The sequence below is a fragment of the Nomascus leucogenys genome, chromosome 21 (assembly GCF_006542625.1).
Source record: "Nomascus leucogenys isolate Asia chromosome 21, Asia_NLE_v1, whole genome shotgun sequence".
Taxonomy (NCBI): Eukaryota; Metazoa; Chordata; class Mammalia; order Primates; family Hylobatidae; genus Nomascus; species Nomascus leucogenys.
This window is the reverse complement of record NC_044401.1, coordinates 22,481,332-22,497,799: the sequence shown is the minus strand read 5'-3', so window position 1 is coordinate 22,497,799 and position 16,468 is coordinate 22,481,332. Positions and strand designations below refer to the sequence as shown.

General features: G+C 42.3%; 1 protein-coding gene across 7 annotated transcripts in view; it reads left to right on the top strand.

Annotated features, from left to right (window-relative positions):
* Nucleotides 1-311: 311 nt before the first annotated feature.
* The window catches only part of ST3GAL6 (ST3 beta-galactoside alpha-2,3-sialyltransferase 6), a 70,286-nt gene continuing 54,129 nt past the window's right edge, over nucleotides 312-16,468 (top strand). For 2 of the 7 annotated variants that reach the window (XM_004091729.3, XM_030802177.1), the window contains exon 1: nucleotides 369-608. The gene's annotated coding sequence lies outside the window, so the exon portion shown is untranslated. Of the gene's footprint in view, nucleotides 609-995; nucleotides 1,079-16,468 lie in introns of those variants that run through there. The other 5 variants (XM_030802174.1, XM_003261719.2, XM_030802178.1 and 2 more) reach the window with 5 other exon arrangements.

Genomic DNA, 16,468 nt, shown 5'->3' with positions numbered 1-16,468 from the left:
CAATTGATCGCACGTGATTACACTGCTCAGGGCCCAAAGGTTGGAGCTATGACTTGAATGTTTCTAGACAAGGAATTATTTGACAAACACATTTTAAAAAGTATTCAGAGCCATCCAAGTAAGAGGACATTAATAACGTAGGGTTTTTCCTATTGAGAGAAAAGAAAACTCAAAAAGCACGTTCCACCTTCGTTTGCCCTAAAGTAATTATCTCCTTCAAAAGATAAAAAGTACCAACACATTTGCCCTTGAAGGGCAGGGCCCCGGAATTCAGGAGCTCTCTGAACACTCCTCCCCTTCTGACAGGGACCAAACCTTCTGCTGAGCCTTGTGTCACAGTCAGTCCGCGGTGCCACAAGCCTCAGTGTTTACTTCTGCCGCCTGCCAGCCGGGCGGGGAAGGGGAGTACCCGGCCACCCCTCACTTTAGCTCCTGCAGTTTTCCAAACAAACCAGGGCGGGATGGGAGTGTCTTCTTGGCTGTGGAGATCGATCCTCCTACCTTGTCCTGAAGCCACCCGCCGCCTTTCCTCGTCCCTCCCTTCGCGGTGATTTTCCGGTCCCGGCGCCCGGCGAGGGCGCGCGGCTGGTGTCCGCCCAGCCGGAAAGGTAGGGGTTCGGCTGTACTCCCGCCTCGCCCCCCACGCCTCACCCCCCGGGGAGGCCCGCAGCCTCCCACCACTTTGCACCTTCCTCCCCGAATTTGGGGGCGGCCGCGGCCACCGTGCAACTGGCGCCAGCCGCGGAGCAGGAGGAGCTTCCCGCGACTCTGGAGGCGCTCGGCGCAGTCGCCCGGGATCGGGGCTGGCGGGAGTCTGAGACTCCGGGCAGCGCTGCTCCTTCCTCTGCTCCCCCTGCCAGATTCTGGGGGAAGGAATCGTGCCCCCACCGCCCCTGGCCCGCGCCACCTTCCTTTGGTTTCTGCCGGCCTCGGGCTTCTGCGGCCCGATGCGGCAGGCGCCGCGAGAGAGGCAGCAGCCGGCTGGAGCAGCGGCCCCCCAGGTCGCGGAGCCCGGTGCGCCTCTGCGGGCGTCGCTCCTGGGCCTCGGCGGGTCACTAGCCGGCCGGCTTCGCTGCGGGTTTGCATTGCCCGGGTGAGGGAGATTGGGGTGCGGGAAGACCGGTCCTGGGCCGGGGTCCCGGCGGCCTGGGGTCTGTGCTGCCCGGACCCACCGGCTTTGCAGCCTCTGAGGCTCAGGGTTGGGGGTGGGGACACGTAGCGCTGTTTCTCCCTCCACATATCCTGCCAGCACCAAGGAGGTGGCGTTCGGAGGCGTAAAGGGGCCATGGGCGCTGGGACCCGCGAGCCAGCCGGCGTGCGCCGCAGCCACCGCCGAGAGGGCACCCGGGGATCCTGGAGCCCCAGTGAAGGGCGGGAGGGGCGCGCAGCCTAGCGGGTAAGCCCAGGAGCCGTGGGGGCCGAGATAATCTGCTCTGGGACCCTCTTTTGTCGAATCGCCGGCGAGGTTGTGCAATTGGGAAGCCAAGAGGAGTATCTAGCTCCTCGTTCACTATTGTTTTCTTGTAAAAGGGGCTGTACGCGAGGAGGGTTGAGGGGTCTGGAAGGTTCTGGTCTCTTACTGTATAAAGTTTTTCGAGAAACCCTTTTTCCCTCCACAATAGAACTAGACCTAACAAAACAAGCACCGAGGCAGTTTAGGAGAAAGGAGGACGGTGAGTAAATTGCAGTGTTTGGGCTGCTGTTAATTTTCAAGATAAGGGAGAAGCAACTTGTCATTTTGCGGCCGCCGGCTCCGGAGATCCCGGCAATCTCAAGCCTCTTTCTTGTGTGCTGTTATTTTGGCTTAAAAGAAAACCTATAAAAAGCGACGCCCAGAAACCAAAAACAAACCCAAGGCACCTTCTTTTAGGATTTTTCAGTAGCGGGGGTTGGCGGGGGCGGTGGGGAGGAGCAGGCGGGGGAGAAGAGGTTGCTGTTGAAAGGTAATGTTTAAAAACAGTGTGTGGGGGTAGGGATGAAAATAACATGGTGACTGCTAGTGTATCAGAAATCACACCGAGTCTAAACTCGCAAGTCCCATTTGCCTTACGAGGACCAGCTGGGTGCTACGAGTAGGTGGATAGTTAAGGAAACTGTAGATCTGCTGAAAGCTCCTCGTGGTCTGTGGTCTCGTGTCCACGCTGACCTTTGAGCTTCGTAACTCTTCGGGTCTCCAGCGGCCGCCTCTTTTAAGCTAGCCCTAATGTTTGACTTTCCGGTCCTCAATCTTCCTCACCTAGCTGCAGACCATAAAACTGTCTTTTTATTTACAGGGAGATGTTAAATATTTGGGAAGATCTGCTCAGGCTGCCAGGTTATTTTCCGTTTGAAAGCATGCCGATTTGACATTTGCAAGTTGTTTCACTAAGAACGCTTTTCATACCAAAATCTGCGAAAAAAGATGCCCTTAGACTGTTATTTAGTTTATTGTCTCTGAGTAAGGCCAAATTCCACAGAGGGTCTTTGGATAATGGCAACTTTGCTTATAAGAAGATAATTTTTCTAGAAAGTGTTGCCTTGGTCTGGTTTCCTAAGCTGTTCTCGTGGTCATGTAGACTGGGAGGGGAGATCTTCATTCCCTGTGATGTCACTTTCCTTGAATCGTATTTTTGCTATAGTTCCTCAATGTCTCAGTCCCAGATTGCACCATATGTTGTTTACATGGTGCAGTAAAATGGGACTGCAGTTTTGACTACATTTCAGTAGATTTGTTGGAGATAGTTTGTTCATATGCCCTAAAAAAATAATAATAATAAAAAACCTTTGAGGCTCAAGAATAGACAGTATTGACAGAATAATACCATTAAGAGACATACCATTTAAAAACATTAGTCTGTCTCCTGTGAAATTGTAAATCGTAGGTGTTCTCATTCAGTGGCAGACGACTGGATTTCACAGCAGTTTTCTTCTGTTGGGTACATGTCTGTGTTCCACATCATGTGGAAACTTATGGGAGAAGAAGTGAGTAATGCCATGTTTCCCACATTTCCCTGATAAGCATCATCTGCTAACCATGCAGACTGCCAGATGGCTTCCATGGAAATTGTGCTTCCATCCAGGATTGGCGACCAGAGATCTCTTTAGCATGCGTTTTAGGTGACGCTCATTGAGAAGGTGAAGGAAGCATGGAACTCCTATTTGGCACTCATTCTGATTTTTGGTGTTTTCATATGCTATTTTATTTAATCTTCCTGACAAAACTCCTGCAAGAAAGGAATTTTTAGCCCCATTTTATAGCTTAAAAAAAAACAAGATTGCCTTAGGTTGAGTTGCAGTGGCTCACTTAAAGGTCTGACTCTACCTCTGCCTACACCATCCCAGGAATCCTCTGTAGTATACGTTCTGCACAAATTCTTCCATTTCCTTGCATATCTTTCTCCTTTGCTTGGCATATCCTCCATTTATATATACCTTGGTCTGAATATGCCTTTCTAGTTATGCCCAGGCTGGGCTTCTTGAATAGGTGGTCTGCGTACTTTGCCTTCCTTGTGACAGCTTTCGACTTTCACCAGCTAGGCACCTTCTATCTTCTGCACATCTCTGACGTGCCACTTAGGTGAGCAGGGTCTGGCAAAATCTAGGAGTTTATGCTGTCTTCAATGGGCATATTCCAAAAGTTCTTTCCTTTCTGAATACATTTTCACTGAAGCTCCTACTCAAACTATATGTTACCTGGAAGAAGCTTTCCCAGGGTTACATCCCCACCCTCACAGTTAAAATGAAACATTCTCTCCTCTCTGTCCCAACTGTGATGGATAATAGCACACATCACACATCACAGTTTCCAATTTAACCCTTAGGGGTTAAAATGGATTTTGGTTTGGAGTGAGCTTGATGCATGGAATAGAATGTATACATTGGACATTATAGTGTTTTGGTAGGAAATTTACAATTCCATATCAGGGTATCGGAAACATGATCCCCTCACCATTGTGGGGTAGCTGGAGTTATTTCCCCTGATGGTGACACCTCAGCACTGAATCAGCTGCAGGAACTTGACTTAGTCAGGAACTTGACTGTCATATAATCAGGCTAAGAAGTGCTGAGATTCTGGCAGTGAGGTTATGAAAGTAAAAGATAACAGGATCAGTAAGACCTGGTTTTCTTCCTTGTGCCCATGTTTCTTTTTCTTGGAGAGCTTTTGGTCATCTAGGGGGATTGTCCAATTTACCTTTTTACTGCCACAAAATTTTGTATCTGACCGGGGGATTTCCTCTTCCTGGACCTTTGAGATAGAGGGAAAGGAAAGCACCTAGCCCTTAGGAGATTTTCTTAAAAACATTGAAAAGCTGAGTGAAAAGTTATCTTCTCCCGCATTCTCTCTTTCCCCTTATACGTTTAGCCTAAGACAAAGTATATAGATAGCATCATTGCATACTTTGCAATGTATTTAGTGCTGGGCTTTGAAAGGTGGTTTAAGCATTGATTTACTTTTTATTTGGTTGGGAATGGAAAGATCTTTAGGACATGATGAGAACAAGGCCCCCAGATGAGGAGATGGCAAGGAAGCTGGAGATTCCTTCAGAGGTGGCAGGGTTATTCTCACCTTCCACAGGTTGTGGAAGCAGGCCTGGAGTTGTTATGGCTGTGGGTCAGAGTCACTATGCTGAAAGATGGGGGCAACAAGGGAGCAGAAAGTGTTTTTTTTCAGTGGACTTTGGGTGATATTCCATGTGGTCATGCATGAGGTGGGACTTCCCTAATGGTCAACCAACATTCACTGAGTGTCCACCATGTAACAAGAGATGTTCTTGTGGGTGGGGGTGGGAGCATGCCGTGTTGGACACAGCAAAGCCCCTGCTCTTACAGAGCTTATGTTTTATGGGGGACAGAGTCAATAAACAAGATACAAATACATGAAAAAGTGTATTTCAGATAGAATGAGTGTTACAAAGACGATACATTATGGAGGTGTGATTGAGAGGGGTATAGAGGAAGCTACTTTAGAGCAGTAGCTGAGGAGGGGAAATTTGAGCTGAGGAGGGGATATTTGAGCTGAGATGTGAATGATGAGAAGCAGCCAGGCAAATGAAGAACAGAAGGTTAAGGGCATGGCACATAGAGGTACCAGCACCTGCAAAGGCCCTGAGGCATGAGTGAATTTGGGTTGTTTGAGAAACAGAAGGTGCACTGTGAGAAGAGAGTGGTTAAGACCACATGTAGTTAAAGAAGAGTGCAAAAGAGGGAGTGGGAGGAGATGTAGTCAGTAAGATAGGAAGGCAGATTTTGAGGAGTTTGAATTGTATTCTAGTTAGAATGGCATGCCTGGAGATTTTTGATGAGAGCCTAATTCAGTCTTCACCCAGTCGTGACGGGCTTTCCTGTCTCTTCTTTTTCTTTCTTTTTGAAATGGAGTCTTGCTCTGTCACCCAGGCTGGAGTGCAGTGGCTCGATCTCCACTCACTGAAACCTCTGCCTCCTGAATTTAAGTGATTATCCTGTCTTGGCCTCCCAAGTAGCTGGGATTACAGGCACATGCCACCACACCTGGCTATTGTTGTATTTTTTTAGTAGAGATGGGGTTTCGCCATGTTGGCCAGGCTGGTCTTGAACTCCTGAACTCAGGTGATCCGCCCACATCGGCCTTCTAAAGTGTTGGGATTACAGGTGTGAGCCACCACACACAGCCCTTTCCTGTCTCTCTTTCTCTCTCTCTCTCACACAAACACACAAATTTCTACTCTTAGTTGTCTTTTTTTCTTCCTACTAATTGGCCATAACTGATTTCCCCTCTCTTTTCCCTAGGGCAGAGCACAGGAATATCACAAAGACAGGCAGAGCTCAGAGAAACCTATACAGTATTCCTTTTATCCTCTTGTCCGTTGATTTCAGGATGTCTCAACATCACCACTCTATTAGTATCTAGGGAGGCTTGGCACAATTTTTAGAGAGAAAATTATTTTTGAGATTCTTTGGCCCATTGTTAACTTACATACTTAACTAACATACAAAACAACTAACTTTTGGCTTTTCTGATTAACACAGTGGCATAAAACCTGAAACCTCAGGAGACCTATCTCACATTCAGTGATATCCAAAGGCTGAAAGTAAAGGGGTGGAGAAAAGTCTGGCAAGCAAATGGAAAACAGAAAAAGCAGGGGTTGCTATTCTAATTTTAGACAAAACAGACTTTAAACCAACAAAAACCAAAAAAGGCAAAGATAGTGATATGGCTTGGATCTGTGTCCCCACCCAAATCTCATATTCAGTTGTAATCCTCAGTGTTGGAGGTGGGGCCTGATGGGAGGTGATTGGACCATGGGGAGCAGTTTCTAATCTTTTAACACCATCCCCCTGGGTAGTGCTGTTCTTGTGATATTGAGTGAGTTCTCACAAGATCTGGTTATTTAGCTCCCCACACCCCCTCCCCGCCTGCCTTTCCTCCTACTCCAATTATGTAAGATGTGCCTGCTTCCCCTTCACCTTTTGCCAGGAGACTTCTGTGAGTTTCCTGAGGCCTCCCAGCAGTGCTTTCCGTACAGCCTGAAGAAGCGTGAGCCAATTAAACCTCTTTTCTTTGTATATTACCTAGTCTCAGGTATTTCTTTCTTTCTTTCTTTCTTTTTTTTTTTTTTAGACAGGGTCTCACTCTGTTGAACAAGCTGGAGTGCAGTGGCACAATCATTGTTGACTGCAGCCTCAACCTCATGGGCACAAGCAATCTTACCGTCTCAGCCTCCTAGGTAGCTGGGACTGCAGATACACACCGCCACACCTGGCTAATTTTTTAAAAAATTATTTGTAGAGATGGGTCTCACTGAGTTGCCCAGGCTAGTCTTAACTTCTGGGCTCAAGCAATCCTCCTGCCTCAGCCTCCCAAAGTGTCGGGATTACAGGCATACACCACTGTGCCCAAACTCAGGTATTTCTTTATAGCAGTGTGAGAATGAACTAATACAGATTGGCATTATATAATGGTAAAGGGTTCAATTCAACAGGAAGACCTAACTATCCAAAATATGTATGCAGCCAACACAGGAGCACCCAGATTCACAGGGTAAGACCTATGAAGAGACTTAGATTTCCACACAATAACAGTGGGAGACTTTAACACCCCACTGGCACTATTAGACAGATAATCAAGGCCAAAAACTAACAAAGATATTCAGGACCTGAACTTGACAGAGCGTACCTAATAGACATCTACAGAACTCCCCACCACAAAATGACAGAATATACATTCTTCTCGTCAGCAAATGGCACATACTCTAAAATCAACCACACAAATGGGTATAAAACAATCCTCAGCAAATTCAAAAAAACCAAAATCATACCAACCACACTCTCAGACCACAATGCAATAAAAATAGAAATCAATACTAAGAAAATAACTGAAAACCATACAATTATATGAAAATTAAAGAACTTGCTCCTGAATGACTTTTTGGAAAACAGTGAAATTAAGGCAGAAATCAAAACGTTTTCTGAAACTAATGAGAACAAAGATACAGTATACCAGATCTCTGGGACACAGCTAAAGCACTGCTAAGAGGGAAGTTTATGGTGCTAAATGCCTACATTGAAAGTTCAAAAAGATCCCAAATTAACAACCTAACATCACATCTAGAGGAACTAGAGGAACAAGAGCTAACTAAGCCTAAAGCTAGCAGAAGACAAGAAATAACTAGCAGCAGACTTGACTTGAAGGAAATTGAGACAGAAAACAAAACAAAACAAAAAAACCAAAAAAACCCATGCAAAATGCCATATAAACACAGACCTCTTGTCTTTGAGCTGATTCTATGAAATCCCCTTTCCCATACCATCAGATTTTAGCCTTAAGAGGTATCAGCCTGTTGCTTCTGACCTCTTAGTGGGGTTTTCAGCTTAGGAAATATTCCATTGCAAATATTTAGGCAGGAAACCTAAAAGGAAGTCTCAAATGCTTTTATTAAAATCTTTTGCAACTCTAATATGTAAGAGTCCTTAATGTATTAAGGGGTGGAGGAAGCAGATACAGGGAATGTGTACATTTTCTATGGTTAGCATAGGGCCAAAGAATAAAAGGAGATTGTAGATTTTAGTTTTTTAATTCCCTCTTTTTTGTGGATAACTCATTGCATTTTAAAAACTGTAAGATGGGTTATCCAGTTGCATTTAGATGAGAGCAGTGAGGTGATAGATAATCCAGGCATTCAAGTAGGGTACAAATGGATTTTTCAACTACATTTTAGAACAGCAATTAAATGTAATTTATAATCTTATTTAATTGATAGATTGTGATAGTTAAAGGAGCTTTCTGTTGTAAGTGATCTTGTGAGATAAAGGACATTGCTGTCAAAATATTTTTAATATTTAAAGCCAATATTTCAGGTAGATGTCGAAGCGATTTAGCTAATTATTCTTGTTTTATCCCAGATATACTACAATTAAATGATAAATAATTGGATTTTTTGATAAACAGGATGTAAGGAGATATGTGTTTTCTGATCATCAAGTAACTATAAATATTTTGCGGACACTGAATTTTTTAGAGGACAAATCTGGCTCTCTTATTGCAAAAAACTTTTTTTTTTTTTTTTACAAATTTGATGTGTATGGCTCTTCTGCTTTAGTCATAGAATAAATCATATTCTTAGAAAAATCTTATATTCAAGCTCTCTAATTATGACCATCAATATTCCTGGACATATACCTTTCATAATAACCTTCCTCAAGCATGATTTTCATTATTTTTTTTCTGCTCAAAAATCCAGAGAATTTCTCCCACTGATTTTTGAGGTTTTCTGCCATCTCATGTTGCTAACCTTCTTTTTATTGTCCTGTTTGACCCTGTAGCCACGCAGGTCTCGTAGTGCTTTAGCTTGGGCTGTTCTTTGACACTCAGTGCCATTCTCCTTCCCCTTCATACTCTCCCAGCTAAGCCAGATTATAGCATGTGTTCATGACTTATCACTGCATGACTCTGAACAAATAACCTAACTTCTCTGAGCCTTACTTTCCTTATCTATAAATTTGAAATAATATCCACATCACAGTAATTGTGATAATGAAAAAAACACATACAAATATTTGAGCATAGTTTCTGCCAAATATCAAATATTTAATCAGCATTATCTGCCACTATTACTATTATAACTCTGTTTTTACAGCTATTATGACAATTCTGTTCTTCCTCAATTAGTTAAAAATTGACTTTCCCCAGAAAGCCTTTCTGATTGGTCTTATAGACCTCTAATTTTTTCTCAGGTCTGTTTCCTCTTAGCACCTGGCTTCCCTTTGGACTATGTTAATCTACCTATGTTATTATATTTCTTTCACCATTCTTCAGTGAATAGCAACAAATACTTGGCATCTATCATGTACCAAGTACTCTGCTATTATAAAGGGATCCATGGGCATATAGTAGAGGGATTCAGTGTGTGTTTGTGTGTGAGCATGCATGTATGTACATATGCTTTTAAGTGGAGTTAGGGAAAGAAAATCTGTAGATTGAATAGAGCTATGAATTTTTCAGAATAAACTAGGCTTAAGGAGCAAAAACCGTTCTCTCCAAATGTCCTTGAAAAAACTTAACATTTTCTAATCTGAGATGTGTTTTTTTTTTTTATGGTTCAAAACATAGGAGCACTGTAGTTATCTCTGATCTTGAAACAGCTTTACATATGCTTTCGTGGACTCCTGTGTCATCATCCAGATGCAGGGTAGAGATAGAAAGGGAAGTCCTCCTTGAAGAACAGAATCCCAACAGATTATTCCAATTTATATTGGGGAGTGGGAATGTTGTGGGAGGGGAACTGGGGGGCAGGGTGAGAGGAGAGGGAGAACATTCCGGGCAGCAGGAACAGTATGACCAAAGGCGCTGAGACATGAAACAGTGCCAAGAAGGATTGAGAAGTGCACAAAGTTTGGTGTTACTAGAGCACAATGTCAAGAGTCAAGCATTTCAGGAGATGAGGCAGAACAGGCTGTAGGAGCCAGCTGGATCAGACTTAGAGGCCTATGGCTTATATATTTATATCTCTCTATAAGGCACTTAGGGAGGTAGGTCTATATGAACAATTTATAACAGGTAAATTCTACATGTTGCTTCTAAACTTGGACTTGGGGCTTACAATATGGCATGTAATACATTCCTTCCAATTGCTGTTTTCACCAGAATATGATGAAAACATTAGTTAAGGTAATATATAATTGATATTTAGCACTCTCACTTTTAATAACGAGTGAAGGATAGAAATGTGAAGTGTCATTTGTGACTTTTGAGGCGGAGGATTCTGTATGAAGTTTGATAGTAGAGATGGGCTTTGACGGGATGGAGACATCCAATGAGAAGAGTCAAGAGGATCACTACAAATGTGTGGCCTTGAACCTTTCAGTACCTTCTTCATATATTTTACACAGTAGAAAGCCAAGTGCTTTCTATTCATGGCTTCATTTTCCACAATTATGTGTATCATAATGTACATATACATTTTCATCAATATTTGGTTTGTATTTCTTTGTTGGCATTGCAGTTAAGTTTTGGCTTCCTTCCCCTCTCCACTCCTTTGATTTGATATATCAATGTGTTATTCATAGCTTATGCAATATCTGATATTAATATTTAGCTCTAAAAAATTTTACATTTTTACTCCAAAAATATGTTTTCTAAGTTTGAGTGTTGTCCTACTGGATTTTAACTCTATCTTTTTGTGGTGTTTCCTCTTCCTTGGAAATTAAGCATTAGGACCCAAAACACCCTAACCACAAGAGTTTAAAATTCCCAGAGAAGAATTAGATGTGAAAGAAACAACTCTATAACTTACTTGAACTTTAATTAGCCTGAAAGTGGAATGTCGGGGAGAGGTCTGCAAGGAGGCTAGGAAAACAGAGCAAAGCAGAATATCAGCATATTTCTAGCACTGTGCAGGGGAGAGCATACCCTTATTGAGGGGTCCATGCTTACTAAACTTTTTAATTATCACTCATGGATTCGCCTATAGAAGTTGCCAATCTACTGATTCAAATATACAGACTTCTTGGCCCTTATATTTTTCTTTTTCTTTCTTTTTTTTTTTTTTTTGTTTTTGAGATGGAGTTTTGCCCTTGTTGCCCAGGCAAGAGTGCAATGGCACAATCTTGGCTCACCGTAACCTCCGCCTCCTGGGTTAAGCGATTCTCCTGCCTCAGCCTCCCGAGTAGCTGGGATTACAGGCATGTGCCACCATGCCCGCCTAATTTTTTTGTATTTTTAGTAGAGACGGGGTTTGTCCATGTCGGTCAGGCTGGTCTCAAACTCCTGACCTCAGGTGACCTGCCTGACTCAGCCTCCCAAAGTGCTGGGATTACAGGCATGAGCCACCACGCCAGGCTCTTTTTTTTTTTTTTCTGAGACAGGGTCTTGCTCTGTCACCCAGGCTGGAGTATCGTGGTGCAATCTTAATCTTGGCTCACTGCAACCTCTGCTTCCCAGCTCAAGCAGTCCTCCAGTGTTAGCCTCTGGAGTAGCTAGGAACACAGATGTGAGCCACTATGCCTGGCTCTTTTTACTTTTTTATTTTTATTTTTCGTGGAGATGGGGTTTTGCCATGTTGCCCAGGCTGTTCTCCAACTCCTGAGCTCAGAGCGATCCATCCACCTCGGCCTCGCAAAGTGCTAGGATTACAGGCGTGAGCCACTGTGCCTGGCCCAGTTTTTTTCTTAATTTAAATGAATTACTTCAGCATTTCCAGTTATAAAGCAGCCTCTTAAGAATTCTGCTTCTCAGGTGAACAGACAACTCCAGTGTCTGAACCCGCAGGGCTGAGCTGCCAACTCCTGGCTGTGTAACTCCTCCCAGATAATGCCCCTCCCTGAGGTCCTAGCTGGGCTTCCAAGACCCCTATTTCTTGGATAGCTCCATCTTCTCTAATGTTTTGTAAAGTTTTTATGGAAATATATCAGACATACAGAGGAGTGCACAAAGCATATAAGTATAGTTCAATAAATTTCCTTACAGTGAATGCACCCAGGCAAGTTGCCTCCAAATGAAGAAATAGGACAATACTGGAGTACCATGTCTTCCCACCCAGTCACTATTACTACTCACATGTAACCACTACTCTGACTTTTGCCACCATAGATTAATTCTTTCCTGTTTCTCTTTCACATTAATTAGCACCTGGTATTCTGAGTGACCTAGAACATTAGGATCCCTCTGGCTGAGGCTGAGCCTTGGGCATCCCAACGAGGGTGTAATTGGTTCAGTTGTGCCCCTGCCCCCTACCACTCCAAGAGATATTTAGAAGTCCTAATCCCCAGTACCTCAGATTGTGACCTTATTTGGAAATAGGGTCATGGCAGATGTAATTAGTTAAGATGAGGTCACACTGGAGTAGGGTGGGTCCCTAATGAATTATAATTAGCGTCCAGGTGAAGACAGAAACACAGGAGAACACCACGTGAAGACAGAGAATTGGAGTGATGCATCCACAAGCCAAGGAATGCCCAAGATTGGTGGCAGAGCCAAAGCTAGGAAGAGGCAAGGAAAGATTCCTCTCTACAGTTTTCAGAGGGAGCATGGCCCTGCTAACACCTTGATTTCAGACTTCTAGCCTCCAGAACTGTGAGACAGTAAGTATCTGTTGTTTTAAGCTACCCAGCATGTGTGGCACTTTGTTTCAGCAGTCTTAGGCACTAATACAGAGGTTCTGCCATGGTACTGATGCTTTGATCCCTCTTCTCTGCATCCCCTGAGTACACTTGGTTCTTGGTCTTGAAGATGGCCCAACTGAGTAGTGGCTACACCCTGTCCAAGCTGTGGCTCTCTAAACTGACTCACAAACTGCCTCTCTTGCTTCTGGTTACTCCCTGTCTCTGATGTGCCCCGGGGGCAGACAGAAGTTTCATTACCATTATATTGGTTTTTCTTCATTTCTTGACTCTGCTCTTTACTACACTTTGAGATTGAGCTAGTTTGCTTCCTGACATGCTCCAGGTTGAGGCTTGCAGACCTGCCCTTCTGCACCTTGCCCAGGTCTCTGCTGAAGTGTTCTTATTCATCCTCCCAGACCCAGATTGGGGCCACACCTCTGGTGTCCAGTTTTTCCCAGTTCCTCTGGCCCCAAAAACATCTTTGATAGGAAAAAAAAAAATGAGCTCACTTTATTTTTTAAATTAAAACCTGATTTTCCAAATAGTGTGGCATGTTGTAAATAAAGGCTTCATTATGCTGAACTTTGGCATATCAAAGATTCCTTCTTCCTTGATAAAATAGAAAAGCCCTCAGTTTAAAAAGCAGCCCAACAATTAGACTTTGGTTAGTAATAGGGAACTATGCAGAGCATACTAGACATCGGATGTTCCTTACTCATTGAAAGATTGTCTTTAAACTGCCTTACAACTTTGTTTTTTTTTTTTAATTTTATTTATTTTTTATTTTTTTGAGTTGGAGTCTTGCTCTGTCGCCCAGGCTGGGGTGCAGTGGTGTGATCTTAGCTCACTGCAACCTCTGCCTCTGGGGTACAAGCAATTATCCTGCCTCAGCCTCCTGAGTAGCTGGGATTACAGGCACCCGCCACCGAGCCTAGCTAATTTTTGTATTTTTAGTAGAGATGGGGTTTCACCATGTTGGTCAGGTTGGTCTCCAACTCCTGACCTCAGGTGATCCACCCCGGCCTTGGCCTCCCAAAGTCCTAGGATTACAGGCGTGAGCCACTGCACCTGTGAACTCATCTGTTTTTTATTTTGGGCTGCGTTTCTGGTGTTAGGGGAATCACAAGGACAGTACTGTTGTGAAGTCCCCAGAGTGACTCTCTAGGCTCAGACCAGTTCCTGTGTTCTTGCTTTGGGACCTGGGGACTCTGCTGGTGGCATTTCTTTTAAATCCTCTTAGCACAGACTGTCCTTTGGTCTTTAATGTCCTCAGCCTAGAGTGGATGTACGTTCTTCAACTGTCCCTTTCTTTTCTGTTCAGAAGCAGTGGAATATTGCTAGCAACCATGGGAAAGTCTTCAAGACATTTTTAAATATCACCAACTTTCAGAAGTTTAGGTAATCCTAGTTTTGGTTTCTGGTCTATTTGACATTCTTAATTCTCTTGTTAAGCCTCTTTCAGCTTCTAGCTCCTGTTGTTTATACTGGGAAGCATTTTGCCCTTGGAGGAGGGAGTTTTAGGCTAATTATATATTCTATATAATGCACATTTTATATAATTGAAAAAATATAAAACAGTACACTTTGTAGTTCAGAGGTCAGGGATGGGGCAAGGGGTTATGTGTATGTTACGTTTTATTGTCTGTGTTTAAATGTGTGACTACATGGGCTTGCCTTTAGTACATCCGTACTCTCTTGGCTCAGATAGTCCTTACACCCTGAGATTTCATGGCACGTGATAGATGGGTATAATTATCTGTGATGGATGGTTGGATGGATAGATGGATGAGATAGGATAGATGGATGGTTGGATAGATGGATGAGATGGGCTGAGATGGATGGATACATGGATATATGGATAGATGAACAAATGATAGGGCTGCTCCATCTGCTTGGTCAGTTTTCTCACTAAACTATTATACTACTGATTTGAATTTCAGTAGATTTCAGGGGTGCCTCCTGAAGCTTGGAAGCGTTTTCCTAAGCCCAGAAGGATTTCTTAAGCTTCAGAGATCTAGAACTGATAACTCCTTAGCTTGGCTATGGAATGTACTAAAATATTGTTCCAGTAGTTTGTGAAAGTGAGGCCAGACTCCATTGTAACCCTCAGTGTACTGGGGTGACGTTTTTCATTGGGAGCCCAGATTTTTTTTTTTTTAATTTACCTTCTTGGGGATTGCGTACACTTCTGTAGAAGATACTTTTCTTCTCCCCTCTGCCCCAGAATAGAAATGCCCTTCGAATTTTGTATTGTATTTTCTAGACTGGGTTGTTTTATAATGTGAATAATGTCATCAGTAAATAGTTATCCATCTTTTGAAAGATCTACCTTTTAATGTTTTCTCAGATTCTTCTTTATAGAAAATAATGTTAACAGTATAAGAATTCCATACATGAGTCTTCACATTTTTGTCAGTGAAAACAAAATTATTTTTTTAATTTTTAAAAATTATGCAATATTATTTATTTTATTTTAATTTCCTTATTGTTACATATTATATGTACATATTTTGGGGGCACATGTTATAGTTTGATACATTCATATAATCACATCAGGATAATTAGGATATTTGAGTCTTCACATATTTGTAAACTAGATTTCAGTTTACACTTGATAATAAACCTTGTTACAGTGTCTTTGAGGTAACATTTGCCATTCATGTAAGTAGATCATTGTTTATAGTCACATCATTTATAAGTCTAACCACTTCAAGATTAAAGACCAGGCTTGTTCATACTCTGTTTAATAGTCCCCTTTATCAGACATTGTCTCTGGTACGTAGTAGGCACTTCACAGTCCCTTGATTCTAAAAACAATGTGGTAACCTTCCTGTAAGGTTGTGCCTTGGATTATTTTCTGGCCAGAACACAGAACAAAGCATTCCAGAGAAACCTTGTTTGTTTATCTACTTTCTTCAATGCACTCATTTTTTCAGCCTCGTCAGTATGGTTATCACGAAGAGAAATTGGTTGTAAGAAGACTATTTTCTGCATCTACTTTCTCTTCAATATGTTTTGTTTTCAACAGCGCTATTACAGATTCACATAAACTGGAAATCTTTTTCTGTTTTGTTTCCTTTTTCAGAGATTCATAGTGTTTTAAATATCTAGGTATCCTCAGATGACTTGAACTACCAAAGGTTTATGTTACATGACTTGAACTACCAAAAACATGTATGTGTTTTAGAAAAAAATTCTATTTAAAAATGAAATGACAATTCTAAAGTATTTCTAGCAATTTATATGATTCACTAGCTTAGTAAACTGTTTTTACCAGATTGGCAAAAAGTGATTTGGCTCCAAAATGACATTTAGATAATCAAGTCTCTGAAAACAACCTAATTTCTACTACAAGGAATGTATAAATTTGTGATGTATTTGTTTGATAGAATAGATCATTTAAAAAGAATGAACCAGATCTTTAGGCACCATATGGATATACCTAAAAATTAAAAATATAGAGTGATAAACACAAATTTCAGAATATTATGTATTTGCTATTCAAATGTTAACCACTTAAAACAATATCATATACCCTATAATGTTTACGAATATGTGTGCGTGGGTATGTGTTTGTATGTGTTTATATATCAAAAGGGGACTGACTATGTATCAAATCCATGATACTGGGAGGAGAGGAATGGGGGTAGGGAAGGGACCATAAATCTAGTTTAAAAATATCTTTCAGAAGAGATGGTTATTTTTGGTAATGAGCTCATGGGCATCTATTAACTTAACATTTGGACCTCTGTTAATGTTTTTGTGATAAATATGCATAATATTTCCTAATGAAATAGATCACAACTAGGAGCATACATACATTTATCAAGATTCTGGGAATGAGACTGAAGCTATTGTTAGACGCACCTAATATTTCATGATGCCATTCTGTGCAAATTGAAAATTAACAGAA